This window comes from Cynocephalus volans, chromosome 5, assembly GCF_027409185.1.
Source record: "Cynocephalus volans isolate mCynVol1 chromosome 5, mCynVol1.pri, whole genome shotgun sequence".
Taxonomy (NCBI): domain Eukaryota; kingdom Metazoa; phylum Chordata; class Mammalia; order Dermoptera; family Cynocephalidae; genus Cynocephalus; species Cynocephalus volans.
In genome coordinates this window covers 25,902,441-25,922,097 of record NC_084464.1, presented here as the reverse complement: position 1 = coordinate 25,922,097, position 19,657 = coordinate 25,902,441, and the positions used below count along the sequence as shown (strand labels likewise).

Here is a 19,657-nt window from a genome sequence, read left to right as displayed (position 1 = left end):
ATTCAACATTGTCAAAGAAGAAATGCTTCTACAGTCTTACAACCACTAGAAAAAAACAACAATTAAAAAGCTAAGAAATTGTCTCAAAGGCATTTAAAAAAATTTTTTTGCAATCCTACCTCCACAGTAAGATAATGTTATTAAATAATCCAATCCATTCACAGAATGGCTCTGTGCATCCTCTCCGGTGTTTTCTGCAGCATCAGTGCATATTTATGCATGACTGAGATAAGAGGTTCCTTAACATCGTTATTTCGATAACCTGAAGCTGTGCTGTTACCTCTGGGCTCCCACCCTCTTCTATTTATACAGTGAAGCCCACCGCAAGCAGGAAGAAGCTCAATATCGGGTCTTCCCACCATAAACCCCAGTTCCTCCACTGCCTCCTGGACCACAGTTACCCCCACCATATGGTCCCCCATGTTCCTGCTACCGCCAAAGTTTCCACTCTTCACTGAGCCACAGTTAGAAGCTTCCTGATTATAATTTCCAAAGTCATTATAATTTCCACTTCTGTAATTTTCTCCTCTGTAGTTGTCATAACCACCTCTGTAGCCCCCACCGTGGTTGCCATACCCAGATCCTCCACCACCACATCCTGCTCTTCCTCCTCCATGACCAGGGCTACCTCCCAAACCGCCACCTCCAGGTCCTCCTCCATACCCATTCTATCCATGCCCAAATCCACGGCCACTTCCATATCCATCAGATCTTCCTCTAAAGTTACTTCCCGGTCCTGGTCCAAAATTGCCACCGCCACTGCAAGAATCCCCCAAATCAAAGTTGCCTCCTCTTCCACTCCTAGAACTTTGGACTTGCTGCATTTCTTGCCTAGACAAAGCCTTTCTTACTTCTGAATTATGACCATTGATGGCATGGTATTTCTGCAGTACAATTTTATCTACAGGATCATGGTCATCAAAAGTAACAAAGTCAAAGCCTCTTTTCTTTCCAGATCATTACTGCCCAGATCATAAAGCCTCTTTTCTTTCCAGATCATTACTGCCCATCAGTAATGATCTCAATGGCATCAATCTTTCCATATTCCTCGAAGTACTCTCTAAGGTGATGTTACTCAGTATCTTCTTTAATTCCACAACAAACACTCCTGCACAGTTACACGAGCCCCGGTTTTCCAGACTCCTCTCCGGCTGCAGCACATCTTGGCTCACCCCCTGTCCCATCAATTGAATGAGGTCTTGCAGCCACGACAGCAGCGACCTCAGCCGTGCATGAGAAAGTTACAAAACCGCGTCCTCTTGATCTTTTGCTGGCAGGATCTCTCATTACCACACAGTCTGTACGTTTTCCCTATTGCTCGTAGTAGTTCCTCAGACTTTCCTCTGTGGTTTCAAAGCTCAAGTCACCAATAAAGAGCTTCTGGAACGTTCTTTTCTGCCTCCACCGCGGACCTCGTCGCTTCAGCCGGGTTTCCCCAGCAGACTGAGACGAGAGCATCAACCGGACTCGTCCTGGTGCTATAGGGACAACTGCTGCTGCTGGAGAAGCGACACCCCTAGGAGCACCTCCTCCCCGGACCTGGGGCTGCTGCTACTCAGCAGCTTTATTTTTAACAGTCCCAAACCAGAAACAATGTCCCTCAACAGGTGAATGAATAAAATAATTGTGGTGTTTTCAGACAATGGAATAGTACTCAGCAACGAAAGGGAATGGACTACCGACACATATTACAGTGATGAATCTCAAAATTATTATGCTGATTTAAAAAACCCAGACAAAAAAGAGTACTTACTATATGATTCCATTTATATAAAATTTTAGAAAATGCAAACTAAATATATACTGACAGAAAACAGATCTGTGGTTGCCTAGGAATGATGGTGGTTAGGTCAGGGTTTATGAGATTTATGGAGACATAAGAAAATTTTGGGGGTGATGGGTAAGTTCATTACCTTGTTTGCGGTGATGGCTTAAGAATGTGTATAATTCACGAGTGAATTAATCAATATACACTTTAAATATATGTCAATTACCTTTCATAAAGTTATGTATTAGCCTGTTTATTTTGCTTATAACAAAGCATATGGAACTGGGTGATTTATAAAAAAAATGAAATTTATTTGGCTTACTATTCTAGGACAGCCGTGTCTGGCGCAGGCCTCAGGCTGCTTCTACTCATGGTGCAAAGCAGCAGGCTGCTGGCGGGTACAAGCAGATCATATGGTGAGAGAAAGCAAGAGAGAGAGAGACAGGAGGTGCCAGGGTCTTTTTAAACAACCAGCTCTTACAAGAACTAATAGAAAGAGATCTCACTCATTAATACCCTACATAGGTAGAGCATTAATCCATTCATAAGGGATCCGCCCCCATGACTCAAACTGCCACATGCGGGATCAAATTTCTATATGAATTCTGGGAGGACAATACATCCAAACTCCATCAAGTTATTTTTAAAAATTGAAAGAAAACTTAATATCATAATTGATTTTAATGTTCATTCTTCTATCTTATTTTTTTCAGTTAGTGTCCTGAGAGATTGAAAGGGTAACTTCTGAAGACTAAATCCACCCCAACAGTACTTTCTTTACTCAGAAAGGAGTTATACCATATATTTCCTATTTTTAAACATGTACAACCTGTTGTGAAGCTTCTGCATTAGACATGAAGCAATTCTTGCTGGAGTTATTTTTTCATAAGCAGCAGCCGTGTTGAACACTGACGTGATGCTGGAATCACACTGGTCTTAGTGTGGCAGTGGAGGTCAAATAATACATCGAAGAGTGTCTTGGTCTAAACAAACTAAAATAAGTAATTGCTCAGAGAAGAGGCAGCTATCCCAAGGAAAGTACATTTTTGAGATTTTAGGCTAAATTATAGTGGTTTCAAGGCCAAAATATCTTTGAAGTGGGATAGAAATGTACATGAGAAAGTGAAAATGGTTTTTTGGCATGATTATGTGGCTATCTTGTATCCCAGAATGAGCTGTTGTTAAAACAGGCTGTGGGGCCGGCCCCGTGGCACACTTGGGAGAGTGTGGCGCTAGGAGTGCAGCGGCGCATGGCCGGTGCGCTCACTGGCTGAGCGCGGTGCGGATGACACCAAGCCAAGGGTTGCGATCCCCTTACCGGTCACAAAAAAAAAGACAAAAAAAAAAACAGGCTGTGGAATGGTGTTAAGGATTTCTCATTTCATCACCTGAGCAAAGCGATTAACAAAAATATGGCTTTATTCAACTTGATTTTGACTCTGGTATCCTTTAGCTTACTGGCTGGTCTGAAATTCTCTGAAGTTGTCTTCAGAAGGAGGCATCTTCCTTGAAGGCTCACTTAAACATAGAAGAAAATCTCATGTTTTCCAGAGGTCACCAGAATGACATCTTTTTTTATTTTAGTTCCTTATCTACTCTTAAGAAATATTGAGAAAAGCCAACAATATGTGAAAATATATTCTTAGGAACAAACGTTCTCACATTCAAAAGATCTACAAAATTTTAATTCATTTACCAGAAGAAATGAGGCACAGAGCTTTTCTTATTTGGTCTGTATGAGGGCTGACTAGTTTATGTCATAAAAACTGGACAAATCCCCATAGCATCAAGCCAGTAATTGACTAATTGACACCTCCTATCATTTCATAAACATTGTAAATCATAGAAGTCATGCAATACATGCTGACTTCCCTTTTGAAAAGTTTAACCCTGGTAAATAGAGCATCAATGTGAAGTAATTAGGTTATTTATTCTTTAAATATTAAACAATTATTAGGTTAAACAATATGAAATTATTGGTATTGAACCGCTTTTGGCCTACAAAAACATCAGCACTGGTGAGGTGCTAAACATTCAAAAATGATTAAAAATAAAATTCCTGCATTCAAAGAACTCACACCTACAGAAGTAAGTAGACTCCAAATCTGGTAAGCGCGGGTGTTCTATAATAGAGGCATTATACAATGCTTTGGGAGCAGAACAGAGGCACGAACTAGCCTTGCTTCAACAGGAGCTTTACTGACTGCCACTTATCTGTACAGGTAAAATATTGTGATAGAATGATCTACGTAGTCTTTACAAATTCATTTTGAAGGTGATAACATCAACAACCTTATGCAGAATAGTAGAGGAGAGTTGCCTGGGAATGTTTTTATCTTTTTGTGCTCAACAACTTTAAACTGAACTGTTCTTTTGTACTCTTAACAAATCCATTTGACAGGCTGGCTGGTTAGCTCAGGTGGTTAAAGCGCAGCCTTATAACACCAAGGTCACAGGTTCCAATCCCCCTACTGGCCAGTCACCAAACAAACAAACAAACAAACAAACAAAACATCCCTAAAGGATATCAGCAAAGAGACTGTCATCAGATGATTCATTCCAAACCATACAGTGGTATAGTTCCATCGTAGTTCTTTCACCATCAGATCTGCACGCTAAAAAACCTCTTCTAATTACTAATCCCCAAATTATAACATCCTGTTTATATACCCCTGTTTTTTTTTTTTTTGGCCATAAACACAATTTTAAATTTGTTGGTACTAACATGTCTTCTGATCCTTTTAAGAACTTCTTTCATGTTAAAAAAAAAAAAGAAATTATATCCAAAAAAATATAAAAAACAAGCTGAAGAGAACACTTTCTAAACATTTCAAAGTTTTAAAACACCTACTCACCTTAAAAAAAAAATTAATGGCACACCAAACCTCCTGATGTCACTTTTCATGAATGTTGACGCATTTAGGTTGTCACTTCTATTTCTGTTCACTTAACCATAGCCTCTGATTTCCACTTACAGAATTTAGCTTGGAAATTTGGCTTTGTTCAAACTTCCATGGCTGCAAAGCATCTAAAGCATGATACGATGAAAATACCCTTGAAACCATCTCACCTTTTTTGGATGCATCTTGCGTTGCAATGTAATGACGAACCCAATGCTTTTTTTTCCAGGACTAACCTGAGGAATGAAAGATACAGAAACAAGCTACCCCATTACCTGATAAGAACCACCATTTAAACATTTGAATTCATCCTAATACACGAGTATTTGTTTTCTCTATTTGCTAAATTGCCATCTCTTAATTCTATTGCTCTCTAGGGCAGCTGAGCAATCAATTTGAGCTTAAACAAATAAATGTTAATTGAATAAAAGAATGAAGCAAATGAAAGCTGAATTCTTTTACAGAGTTAAAGAAGGCAACACTGGTGACCATTTAGTGCAAACCTCCTCCTACCCCTGCCACAATTTTCTTGCAATTCCTTTGGTTATGCCAAAAAAAAAAAAAAAAAACCCCAAAAAAGAAACACCAGAGTTTCTCTCCCAGGAAAGGGGTGCAGGAGTGGTTCTGGGTTTGTTGAAGGAGAGAGCTATGAAACAAAGAACCGTTTAAAGTGCTTTCTTTAAAGAGATACAGAGGAAGGAATTTGATGGCTCATCTTGAGCTTTAGAGTGTGTTTGAGAGCAGGTGGTGTTTGACCTAAGTTTTGAAGAGCTGAGAAGCAGTTTCCAGGAAGATGAAGTGGGGAAGAAAAGGTGTTAGGCAGGGGGCAGCCTGAGAAAATGCCTGGAAGCAAGGGGGAGCCTGGCTTCTCTCAGGAGGAACAAGGAGTTGGAGGGACTCCTGGAGGGGACAAGTTCAGATGCTGGCAGAGGGAGATGAAAGGTGAGAGCAGGAACCACACCATAAAGGATGTCATATTCTGGCATTGCTCTCTGGGGTCAGGACTGGAGGCAAGGAATCTTGTTAATGGGCAACGGACAGTGTTCAGGCCAAATAGGAAGAGGAGACTTGACTTAAGACAGTGGAATTCAGAATGAGTCACTTTGGATTGCAAGTGACTCAGAAACATTCTAGAGTAGATATTTCAAAGAGTAGGAAATTTGGGTGTGAAGGGAGAGGTCACACCTAGAGCTGTGGATTCTCAATCAGCATATTTAGGAGTTGACGCAATGAAGAGGGTGTGCACACTTGTGGGATAGTTTACAGAATGACCAGACTCTTGAGGATCAAGGGGGAAAGGAAAAGTCTTAAAAGAAATTGAGAGGAACTAGGAGAAAGACTTTAGCCCAAGGAAGCCATGGAAGAGTCAAGGGGGAGAGTGGAAAACGTCACAAATCTACCCAGAATTCTTTATTGGATTAGGCAATTAAGAGTCAGCAGATGACCAGAGTAGCCAGAGACAGATCAAGTGGCTGCTACCAAATTCAAAATCTCTTGACAGGGTTCTGGTTTTGGTGCGACTGCATTAGTAACCAGAGTCCTGCCACCATGTAAAAACACATTGATGACTTTTTTAATGCCAGTGAAGCATTCTCTAATGTCTGAGTTTCTTCTAACTTTTTATCTGAAATGAAATCCCAGGGGAATTCACCCAATTAGCTTCAGTGCCACAATCTAAGCCCCCAAATCCTAGCAGTTGTTTGTTTTATAGGAGCAAATGAAATTAGTTTAGACAAGACAGATTATATAAGGTAGATTAGAACATTCTGGTTTCAGTCCCATACTGTACATCAGACTCACTCGAGGAGCTTTTTGAAAATACAGGTCTCTGCTCTGCCCCAGAGATTCTGATTCCTCCGACCAATGAGTCCAGATCAATTTTTACAGGCTCAGTCATCGTTAGTTTTTAAGATCTCAGTTCAGAGATAGGGTGTAACATTAAGAGGAAAATATCAAATGCTTTATACTCTTCGTATTCAAAGTAGTCCACAGCACAGCATTTGTATCATGTGGCAGCTTACTAGACATGCAGAATTTCAGGTACCACCCCAGACCTACTGACTCAGAATCTGCCTCTAATGAGATTTAAACATTCAAGTTTAAAAGCCCGCTTTATGTCTTGACATTCCACCGGCCATGGGTCATCCTCTGAAGACAACTGGGCAGACCTGGCCAAACCCAGCTTAAATACCCTCCGAATTGCTGACACAGTAGTTCAAACCCTGACTGCACCTTAAAAGCACCTTCATAACTTTAAGAATATACCGAAGCTCAGATTTTACCTCTAGAGATTCTGATTTATTTGCTCTGGGGTGAGGCCCAGGCATCAGTGTTTTAAAAGCTCCCCAGGTGATTCTAATGTATAACTTGGGAAAACATTCATTGTGCTAAGAAGTCCTGATAGGAAGCAAAAATCTAAATTCAATTCAAGTATAATAGGAATTTTTAAAAAATATAATGAGAGCATAATGCTAGGAATGTATTAATAATAGAAGCCTCAATTGCTGTGCAGCAGGATGGTGGGAAGGCAATTTCTGAAGGGATCATTGATGACATAAAAGATGGCATGTTCTTTAGGAAACCTTTGAGTTCTTATTAAGCTCTAGCAAGAGTTTCAATTAACTTAGAACGCTCCTAACAACAATTTTTAAAAGTTAACAGAGACAGCACCAGGATAAGATCTTGTCTTATGTTAAAGTAGTTTGAGAGAGAGGGTGGGGGCAAGAAGTTAGGAGAGGGAGAGGTACTTTTCTCTTAGCGGGAAAGATCTGGAGGCCTAAATTTGCTAAACCCTGAAACGGTGGCATTTTGTGAGACTGAAAGATTTTGTGTGGGTGTAAGAAGAATGTCAAGGATGAGTCAAAGATTAATACCTAAATTATAGAGTATGAAATGGGAATTTTATGCCTCTGCCTTGAAAAACAAGTTGGGAAGAAGGAAATATTGGCTTCTAAAGTACTACTTATATTTGGGGTTATAATGTAATCAGATAGATATGTCCAATTCCAGGAATGGAAAAAGACTTAAGCCATGTATTTTTAAATATTTCTGCCAATTTTCTCAAGCATGTAGCATTTTCATTGGCAGGCTAGCTCTGACTATGTAAGATAACATCTCAAAAAATTTAGGATTTCTTCATTATCTCAGAATGTGTTACGCCCTGAACTTAACAAGATTTTTCCAAATGCCCAAATTATGCTACAATTAAAGCATTGCAGGGATTTCAAAAGTGACCTGCTAGCAGAATTCTTTATGAAACACTTACAGAATATCTGTATTTTTGTATTCAACCTAACTGCTTGTTAGGTTCTCCAAACTGTCCTAGGTGGTATGAAAAAATTGCAAGACACTCTGTACTTGAGTGACTGAAACATTTCTTCAATAAAACCAATTAGAGTTGTGCAGGGAAAGTATTTAATTTTCAAGATACAATAAAATTGCACTTAAAATTGAGAAAATCTGTAAAGTCATAAAGCTCAAGATTTAAAAAGTTGAATGACAACCATAATACTCCCAATGCTATGGGAATGCAAAATAGCTGCAGATGTTTTAATATCTGGTACAACATTTTAAAGAAATTATGTCAGCTGAGGTACACAGAGCATTGGCCTGAGAAATTACAATATCCCATAATTCTCTTCTCCCTAAAATATAGGCATAATAACATGCTCACTTGAATTCTTGAAACAGGGTAGGTAAAAACATTGTTGCCTTGCCTTTCTCACCTGCTCGTATTAATTTTGCAAAAAAAGGCATAAAGGGAGTCCATTTTGCAGCCTCCCCCCCCTTCTGTTCCCTGTAGCTTGTGGTGGTGGCTATTTTTTGAAGTAAATAGGCTATTATAGACTGCAGAAAGCTGAATGCATGATAAACTTGCAGTGAGTACTAACTATGCGCTGCACTTTTGAATAAACTCATTTTGTTTTATTCTTAAAAATTCTTTTGGGTGGTATTATGCAACTTTGACCGATGAAGGAAAAAAAATAGAAGACTGCAGAGACAGAGTTACTTGCCTAAAATCACACAAAGGAGTATTTCAAATCCAGTTGTTTAAACTAAAGTCTGTACAAGACATGACATCAGCTCCCTGGGTTGAGACCATCACTGAATGCTAGAAGACGTAATAGAGCACTTTCAAAGGGACCCATGAGTGGTTGGGGTTCTCACTTCAACCACTTTCTTTGAGTCTTCAACCTCAAGGTTTGGGAATTAAAAACATCCCTGAATCAGGTTCTGGCTCTAAAATTTACTAGCTCTGTGACCTTGACAAATCAACTAGTATTTACTGTTGGAGCTCTTTTTTGTCTTTTATGGAAAGAGTTAATAATAGTTCCTACCTTACATGGTGGTTGAGAGAATTAAAAGGGTAAATTACAGAAAGTGCTTAGAATGGTGCCTGGCACATAGTAAGCAGTCAATAGCTGTTAGCTATTATTATCCTCAGGACTCTCAAATTTTGATGTCTAACTGTCTCTTCTAAGCTGCAGACTTCCCTATTCCCCTGGTGCTGACAGTGAGAATGTTACCTGGATAGTATGGACCTCCTAAACTCCTCATGCTCATCTTTGACATGTGATAGTACAAAGAGTTTAACACAGTGGGTGGTAAAGAAGCATTCCATACATTTTAGCCGTTATAATTATGTATTTCAAAACTGTTCTTTTTTCGGTATTCTGTCTTTGCAGAAGGCACTTCATTACCCAAAGGATCCAATCCGGAAAGCTGGAGTCATCCTAAATTCCTGCATTTTCTCCACTCAACCAATCATTGAGTCCAGTCAAGTTTTCCTCCTCATTAGTATCTTTTATACCTTCTGTTCCCACTGCTTCATCATTTTTTGCTGCAGTTATCTGAAAAGACTTCTAATGGTCTGTGGGACCCAAGTGTGCCTCCCTCAATCCATCATCCTTGATGATACTGGAATGCCTCCTTAAAACTCAAATCGAGAACATCACTGACTTACCCTGACATCCCTCACTCTCACCCATCGGTCTCTGGGGTGTATCTATCACCCCCTCCTTGCCCTGGTACACACAGCCATCTCCTGCTTGAGACTCATCTCTCAGATACACCAAGCGCTGTCACCACAATGGTCTCCTGAAGTTCTGTGTGCACTCATTCCTGAAGGTCATTGCGTGTGTTGTCTTTCACGCCAGGAACGACATTTCCCCATCTCTGTAAAGAATCATTTTTATCTGAAAGATTGGGAAACACAATGATCATTTAAACACATTTAAAAATTTTAAGTATATGAAATTAAATTTGGTATAATGATTCTCTTGGGGAGGTAAAGATTTGCCAGTAAGTGAGTACACAGGATTCACAGAAGAGAAGCTTTGCAAAGTTTAAGTTAGGTTAAAAATTGTCGTATTGTAACAATTGTTTTTACTGTAGAAATTGTTAAATTGTAAACTCACAGTTTTCTGTGTAAAAACTAGTATAGTCTTTTGGATGCAAAGAAAACTATAACCTGACAAAGTCTCTTTCTCAAGAAATTGTGAACCTAAGCCCAAACCAAACATTTCTGGTGCTACCACAGTGGAGAAGGAGAGAGCTTCATGCACAACTGCAGTGGGTCAGTCTCTCCCTGTGGCCTAGGTGTTTTGCAGGACTTGGTGTCAGTCTTTACACTACTTACCAGCACTGTTCTGAACCACAAGGGTCTCTGTTCACTGCCCACCTGGGACATTATTCCTGGTACCTGGAGAGGGACCACTTGAATTCAATCTCGAAAGGGACTATTAGGAAAAAAATGGCAGTTAACACATCAACAGAAAAAAAAAATGTTTAGAAATATGGAAAGGGTAGATTATGCCAACAATTTCAAGGAAGAAAGCAAAGTTCTAAGCATTTCAGTAAGTGGTTGAGATGAATATTTTGCACACTAAAATTTAATAACTGTTCATCTTTCCTGGGTCAAGCTGACTTTTATACACAGCTGGTAAATGTAAACTTAGGCCATTTAAAATGTGTTTCCTCTTAGAATCTTCTGTCTCAAACAGTCCTAAATTGAAAAGTCTGTCTAATACCTTCAAAGCAAGAAAATTTTTTTGCTCTGCCTAGCAACAGTGGTCTTTGATGATTCCTTATTTCTCCATGATGCAGTTCAGACTCTCTAGCATGACATATGGGCCCCCAGATTTTCCTCTTTCAGCCATTGCACTACACCACCTATGTCCACAGCATCACCCCCTCCAGGAAAACCACATTTGCTGGTCTCTGCTGGCATTTTGCTTTCTGGTGCCTCCTTGCACTGTATTTGCTCTTGTATTTGCTCCTTCTGCCTGGAGTGCCCTTCTCTCCCTGCATAAGTCTCTTTTATCTTTTGATACTCTGACGCCAATTCCTAAAGACTGAGTTAACAGCCTTCTTGTGTTTCCCTCCCTGACACTCACATGATACCAGGTCCATGTTTCTGTTGTACATATGCTCTGCATTGCAATGGTCATGATGATGATGATGATGATGGTGGCGGTGGTGGTGATAACAAGCTTGTCCTTCAAGGTCTTTCATGAGCTTTCTGAGATAAGGACTACTTTGTTCTTTTTTTTTTCTTATCCCCAGTTTCTAACACAGGGCCTCGAACATAATGTTGTGTATAGATTGAATGAGTACAGCATCACAGTATTTGCTGGTTGACTTTCAGATGGTTCATACTAAGAACTATCTATGGAAGGAATGAATATAGCGTCACAGTATTCAGGTGTCTTCTAGTAAGAGCTGTCTATAAAATGTATGGTTGGCTTTTAGGAGTGGTTCAGTTACAATTGTCATATATCCACATGCACTTTTACAGCATGTCTGATGCATTATCTTGGATCTGTCGTGTGCAATCTGAGGCTGATTTCAGAATTTGAGTAAACCTCAGATCATCCTCCTTTCTTCAAGCCCATTCCTGGTAGATAAACCATATACTAACTTCAGATGTCACTTTTGCTTTGACATCTAAGTTGGTACAATATTCATTAATCATCTGTCATTCATTCAAACATATTTATTCCACACTTACTTTGTGACAAGACCTAATCTAAAACCAATCGTGCTCCTATTGCATTTAAATTACACCTTATTATGCGGTTTTATAGTTATGTGTAAATGTTGTTTCTTTTGCTTTCCTGGTACAGATCCCACAACATAGGTATTTAATCTATGTTAGGTAAATAATTGAATTGATGAATCCATAACCCAGTGGCTAAATTCCTTTATCCAGTCACTATTTATTTTAAATTCCAGATTTAATTATCAAACACCACCAGTCACTTAGATCTATTTTCTAACTCAAATGCTGTCTGTTCACACTTTCTTTTCAATTATAAGATGCCATGTAATTAGGTTGATGGTTTTCAAATATATTTTTAAAGCAACAGAACTTTATTTTCAAATGTAGTTGGGGGACACAGGGAATAATTGCAATTTGAGGTGGTGGGCATGCTGATAGTTTTGATGTGATCACCACATGTTGGGCACAGATACTGATGATTAGCTCTGTGCCCCATGAATATGCGTAATCAGTAAAAAAATTTTTTAAAAATTAAAAAATTAAAAAAGAAAGAAAAGAAATAAAGAAGAGTCTACAGAAAAAGTAAAAATAGTTCTTAATCCTATCATCCAAAAGCAATATTTAAATTTCAGTGATGAGTATATTACCTGCAGATCCACAGTTTTTCAAAACACCAGGATGCATCATTTACATAGAATTCAATGTGAACTGTATCCCGTAGAGTCGTCCAATGTGGAAGCCCTCATTACCTTACTATATTTTTTATATGTATATCCATGTACATGGGTACTTCAAAAAGTTTGTGGAAAAATAGAATTAAAAGAACGGTTCCATGTGCTTTTTGAAGTACCCTTGTTTATATCTTAATTAACACAGCATCCTGCTTTTCTAATTTTTGTTGTTACTGTTTTCCATATTATTGAACTCATTTTACTGGTTAACCTTTTTTTACTGACCACTGTTCACAAAATTTAGACTCATGTAGCATTTGTCGAGCTCCTGGATAGATGAGTTCATGCCTTCTGTTAGTTTTGTGTGACTCCCATCAGGAAATATAGAAGTATTTCATGTAACATTGAGTCCCTATCAAAATAATCCTAGTTCCCATAAGTTGCATCATAGTTATCTCTGGTAGGACATTTAGAGGGCAGTGAGTGTGAAGGTACATGAAACAAAGCCTTACAGAACTAACTGCCAACAGTTTCATTTTTAGTTACATTTCAGTTGATATAATTCTTCTAGAAAGGAATGTAGCTGAGGCAAAGACACCTTCGAACTAGTGGTACAAAGAATTTATCAAAAGGAAATAATTTGACAGAAGCACAATATATGCTAATGATTTTCATTGCTATGTTATTTATAATATTAGGGTGATGTAACATTTTTCTATTTATATCTTTGTTTTTTTCTATATAACAAAGAAGTTCCAAATAGACTCTAAAAATAAATATTAAAAAAAACCCAGAAAATGACAGAAAATTTTATGTGAATATTTAATAAATCTTTAGGTGGGAAAACCTTCAGTACATCAAAGCATCTGAAATAATAACAGTGACCATAGTAGAATATTTGGCTATATAAAAATGAAAACTTCTATAAATAGGAAACATCACAGAGTGGAACCTAAAAAGATGAAGACCTTATTACGTAAAACCAGTTGTAACTCCTTCCTTCCTTCCTTCCTTCCTTCCTTCTTCTCAATTATGAGTGAGGATGTGCAGTATTTCACTTAACATAATTTTCTCCAAGCTCATCCATGTTGCTGTGAATGGCAGAATTTCACTCTTTTTTATGGCTGAATAGTATTCTATTATGTGTATATACCACATTTTCCTTATCTAGTTGTCTGTCAATAGATATTTATGTTGGTTCCATATTTTGGCTATTGTAAGTAGAGCTGTGATGAACATAGGAGTGCAGGTATCTCTTTGAGATGATTATTTCCATTCCTTTGAGTATATACCCAGAAGTGGGATAGCTGGATCATATGATAATTCTATCTGTAGTTATTCGAGAAACCTCTATACTGTTTTTCATAATGGCTGCATTATTTTGCAGTCCCACCAGCAGTGTAGAAGAGTTCCCCTTTCTCTGCATCCTTGCCGGCATTTGTTATTCTTGTCTTTTTAAGTAATGGCCAGTCTAACTGGGGTGAGATGATATCTCAGTGTGATTTTGATTTGCACTTCCCTGATGCTGAGTGATATTGAGCATTTTTTCATGTGTTTATTGGCCATTTGTACATCTTCCTTTGAAAAATGTCTATTCAGCTTTTTCACACATTTGTTTTTTACGGTTAAGTAGTTTGAGTTCCTTATATATTCTGGATATTAATCTCTTGTCAAATGTATAGTTTGCAAATATTTTCTCCCATTCTGTAGGTTGTCTTTCCACTCTACTGATTGTTTCCTTTTCTGTGTAGAAGCTTTTTAGTCTGGTATAATCGCATTTGTTTATTTTTCTTTTGTTGCTTGTGCTTTTGAGGTCTTATTCACAAAGTTGTTGCCCAGTGCTACTTCCTGAGGTGTTACTCCTATGTTTTCTTTTAGTAATTTTATGGTTTAGGATCTTATACTTAAGTCTTTAATCCATTTTGAGTTGATTTTGGTATATGGCAAGAGGTACAGGCCTAGTTTCCTTCTTCTGCATATGGATGTCCAGTTTTCCCAGCACCATAAATTGAAGAGGCAGTCTTTTCCCCAGTGTATGTTATTTTTGCCTTTGTCAAAGATCAGTCAGCTGTAAGTATGTGGGTTGATTTCTGGGTTCTCTATTCTGTTGCATTTCTCTGAGTATCTGTTTTTATGCCAGTACCGTGCTGTTTTGGTTACTATAGCTTTGTAGTATAATTTGAAGTCAGGTAGTGTTATACCTCTGGCTTAATTATTTTTGCTCAGTATTGCTTTGGCTATTCAGGGCCTTTTGTTGTTCTATGAATGTTAGGATAGTTTTTTCTTTTTCTGTGAAAAATGTCATTGGTATTTTGATGGGAATTGCATTGAATCTGTAGATCATTTTGGGTAGTATGGACATTCTCACAGTGTTAATTTTTCCAATCCAAGCAGAATGTCTTTCCACCTTTTGTGTCCTCTTTAATTTCTTTCAATGGTGTTTTGTAGTTCTTGTTGTAAAGATCTTTCACTTCCTTGGTTAAAGTGATTCGTAGTTTTGTTTGTTTGTTCGTTTTGGTTTTTTGTTTTGTTTTGGGGGGTTTTTTTTGGTGGCTACTGTAAATGGCTATTGCAAATGTTTCCTTTTCTGCTATTAGTTATTTGAGTATAAAAATGCTACTGATTTTTGTATGTTGCTTTTATATCCTGAAACATTACTGAAATTGTTAATCAGCTCTGAATCTTGATGTTCTGATACATGTATTCCATTAACCTTCTTCTATAGATGCCTATTATCCTCCCCAATTTACAAATAAGAATACTGAGGTACACAGAGGTTAAAATGATTTGCCAAAGATCATGAAGCCAATTCATAAGCTAATCAGTTTAGGAAGTCAGACTCTAGAGACTGTGCTATTAACCATGAATGCACTACTGAACCTTAATAGCTATTTTTAAAATGGTACTTTTGCATCTGTGCTTGTAAATTAGATTGTTTAAAAGTTTCCTTCCTTTGGTTTGTTTTTATTCATTCTGATTTACAATATCTTCATAGTTTTAACAGTCATGTTTAAATCCATTTATCTTTAGCCCTATATCAAATATGAATTTATATACCCCAGCCACCCATGGTGCAAGTTTTCCTATAATTTGTTATCTCCTTGCTCATCTCCCCACCAGCACTGTACACAATAGCATGTAAATAACTCTACCTCTTCACCCTGGCACCTACTCCATCTTTGGGGAGCCTAAGGTCCAGCTGTGTGGGGCCAGTTCTCCTTCTAGCAGTAGAAGTCATTTGTCCCACTTTCTGAGTAATCTTATCAGAGGGCTGGAAATAAGAGAGACTCTTGCACAGGCTGCCACTCAAGCCAGGATGCCCAGATTCCTCTGTCCTAATATGACATATAATCAGAAAAAAAAAATTGATGCATAATATGTTATTTTAACTATGTGGAAAATATATTGTGTAAAGAAGAACTTATGCAAAAAGGAAAATACCTGTGCTGCAATGATGGAGTTACAAGTTATTTATTGATTATTCTAAAATAATGTTTTTTAAAGCTGTTTGTTTTAACTGTTAATAGAAAGTAAGAAACTCACTCACAGTTGCAGCATCACAGAATAAACTAGAACTTCCAAGAGGGAAGATGTAGCCTCCTTCTGGGACTTCCTAAGAATCCTCCCCTGATTACTTTCCCATCCCATCCCAAGCCTAAACAATCCCAGGCCTGAACAATCTTTGTAGCAATTAAAAAACAAAACGAAACAAGGAGTTATAAATAATCCCTGAAGGGCAAGGTAATGAGAGATTTAACCATTCTGACCCAACAGATTTTTCTCAGATATTTTAAGTCATAAAGTCAAGTTATATTAAAACAAACAAAAAACTTTGATAAGTAGTAAGAGACATCAGGAGGAACCTGATAAACTATTGATGAGGGGTTTATTACATTTTATTTTGTATTTAACATTACATATTAGGTAAATAGGGAATATTTTTGGTAACTTGTGCATAAATTATTTTATATCTGAAAATTTGAAATACAGTGATGTGAGTCCTTATATGAATAACCTTACTAAACTGTGCTTCACAAACCAAAGGCTTCTCTACATTTTCTGATTGTTCAGTTACTGGCTGAGAGGGGACACACAGAGAATTCTTCTCCAAGCATTTGTTTCTCATAAAAGGGTTATTTCACATACTCACATCATAGCAATTCTTTGAAAACTATGGCTATTATGTGTTCATAAGAGAGAAAGCCAATCTATTTTCTCCTCAGAAAGTCCCACAAAATAAGCAATGTTGAGAACATTAGTCTAGACTCTAGCCTGGGAAGAACCTGTATGAATCTTTCTCTCTTGTAGAATCCTGAGTGAATCTACACATTTGCTTCAGTAAAATTTTTGAGAGGAACAGGATCTAGAAATATCCATTTAGTAAAGTTTCAAATTTCTAAAATTATAGAAGTAAGTTTTTACTTCATTTGAATGGGTGGACCCACTCATTTATTTTTTAAAAACTTCTGATGGCATTATATTTTCCCATGTGTAAAGAACACTATATTTAAACTTTGTGTTAGAACAGCCTTACCATTATAAGGATAAAGATATCTCTGGAGGCCACATTTTTATTTATTTTTAAGTCATTATAATACATCTTGCAATTGATCAAATCATTGCTATAACAAGCTGAAAAGAGGTAATGCTAAAAAATTTTGAGCCATAAGAAGAAAGAAAAGCCCACTTTTCAATGAAAGTGCATTGCATCTATCCTGGCTATGGGTCTCTTTGGGGCATTTTACTAGAAAACCTTGAAAGTAATGCTGTTCTGTACTTAGAGGGACTGAGTTTATAACTTTAATATTTTGCCATTTGTGGTAGGATTTCATCTCTCTGCAAATAGGTTTTAAATTCGAGCAGTGACCAAGGCAAACAGTTTTATGAACAATTTGCAGTTTTGTTTTGTTTTTTTACCTTAGTTTAAAAATAGCATGAAGGCTCCTTCTATGAAAGCTGGCTTATGGGAAAATAAGAGGCAAGACCAGGATAGGGCATCCTCACTTGTGCATTAATGGACATTAACTGTCTGACTATCCCTAGAACTACCTCTCTTCAATAACAATGAAAGGGAGACCCTTCTGCATTACTGATTCTTTCCTTTTCCTCCCAATCTCTCTCCCACACATATACAGAAGTCTGTGCGTGTGCTCACAAAGTCAACTTAAAACCTTTCTTTGCTGTACTCTATTACTGTACTCAGCTTAATAGTCCATCTGTTCCAGGCTCATGCTTACTCCTTCCTTCATCAATTTCCAAAAGTGGAAGAAAGCAAGATAAAAATTAGTTTGCTTGCTGATAAGAACCTGATTAGTGGTGTTGGGCATTTCTTCATGTACCTGTTGGCTATTTGTATGTCTTTCTTCAGTAAATGTCTATTCAGCTCTTTTGCCCATTTTAAAACTGGATTATTTGTTTATTAATGTTAAGTTCTTAGAATTCTTTGTATATTCTGGATATCAATCCCTTGTCAGATGTATAGTTTGCAAATATTTTCTCCCATTATGTAGGTTGTCTTTCCACTCTGTTGATTGTTTCCTTTGCTGTGTAGAAACTTTTTAGTTTGATATAATCCTATTTGTTTATTTTTTCTTTTGTTGCCTGTGCTTTTAGGGTCTCAGTCATAAAATATATGCTCAGTCCTACATCCTGAAGTGTTTCCCATGTGTTTTCTTCTAGGAGTTTTATAGTTTCAGGTTTTATATTTAAGTATTTAATCTATTTTGATCTGATTTTGGTCTATGGCAAGAGGTACAAGTCTAGTTTCATTCTTCTACACATGAATATCCAGTTTTCCCAGCACCAAAATGACATTGACATATCATCTCACCCCAGTTAGACTGGCTATTTTCAAAAAGACAGAGAATAAGAAATGCTCGTGAGGATGCAGAGAAAGTAGGATCCTTTTACACTGTTGGTGGGACTGTAAATTAGCACAGCCATTATGGAAAACAGTATGGAGGTTTCTCAAACAACTACAGATAGAACTCCCATACAATCCAGCAATCCCACTGCTGGGTATATACCCAAAGGAATGGAAATCATGTTGAAGGGATACCTGCATTCCCATGTTCATTGCAGCTCTATTTACAGTACCCAAGACTTGGAATCAACCTAAATGTCCATCGACGGATGACTGGGTGAGGAAATGTGGTATATATACACATGGAATACTACTTGGCCATAAAAAAGAATGAAATTCTGCCATTCATGAAAACTAGAATGAGCTTGGGGAGGAAAATTATAAGTGAAATAAGCCAGGCACAAGAAGAGAAATACTGCATGTCATCACTCATAAGTGGAAACTAAATAAATAAAAAGAAAGAAAGAAAGAAACAACAATCACAATAATAGGTTGAACTTTAGAAGGAGAGAACAGAACTGTGGTTATTACAGGTGGGAAAGGTGGAGGGGAAGAGGAGGTTAGGGAGGAATTGGTTAATGGACAGAAAGAATGCTTGCTTTTGCAGTGATGAATATGCTGCCAATTATCTTGATTTGATCATCTCATATTGTACACAGGTACTGATATTCAACTCTGTAGCTCACAAACATGTATGATCGATTATGCTTCTATTTTTAAAAAAGATAAAAACCAACCCTTTCTCCCCGAACTCAACCTGTATAGAAAATGGACATCAGATCCCATCTTCTCTCCTGTCCCTCTTTTTACAATAGACCAAGTGTCTGTCCTGCAATCCAAGGTTCTTCTCTCTGCATGTGCTTTAAATCCTACTCTTTTTTATCTCCTCAGTGACCTCAATCTGTCAGTCATTCCCCCTGTCACCTCTAGTTTTCTATGTTGATGTAATTTCACTTCCAGAAATGGTGCAGGAATAGTATAAGAAAATCCCATGTAACTTTGACAAGATTCACCAATTGTTTACATTTTGTCCCATTTGCTTTAGTATTCTCTCTCTCTCTCTTTCTAAGTATGTCTCTCTCTCCTTCTCTCCCCATGAGGAATTATTTCAAATATTCTAGAGAGAGACACCTTACTTCTTACCTCCTAAATACTTCCTAAGAGCAATGATATTCTCTTCCACAGCCACAGTGCAATGACCAAAATCCTGAAGTTTAACACTGATACAATATTATTATTTAATCCATGGTCCATAGTCAAATTCCATCAATTTTCCTACTAATGTCCTTTATAGCTGTTTTATTTTCCTGTTGCAGGATCCAATCTGGTATGAGATTTGCATTTAATTGTCATATCACTTAAGCTCTTTAATCTGGAGTAGTTCCTCACCCTTTTGTGTCTTTCTTGACCTTGGCAATTTTATAAGCACCAATTAATTTTCAGAATGTCCTTTAG

The 19,657-nt window shown here is 37.6% G+C and overlaps 1 pseudogene; it reads right to left on the bottom strand.

Annotated features, from left to right (window-relative positions):
• Positions 1–339: 339 nt before the first annotated feature.
• LOC134378927 (heterogeneous nuclear ribonucleoproteins A2/B1-like) overlaps positions 340–19,657 on the bottom strand; it is a 174,175-nt pseudogene continuing 154,857 nt past the window's right edge.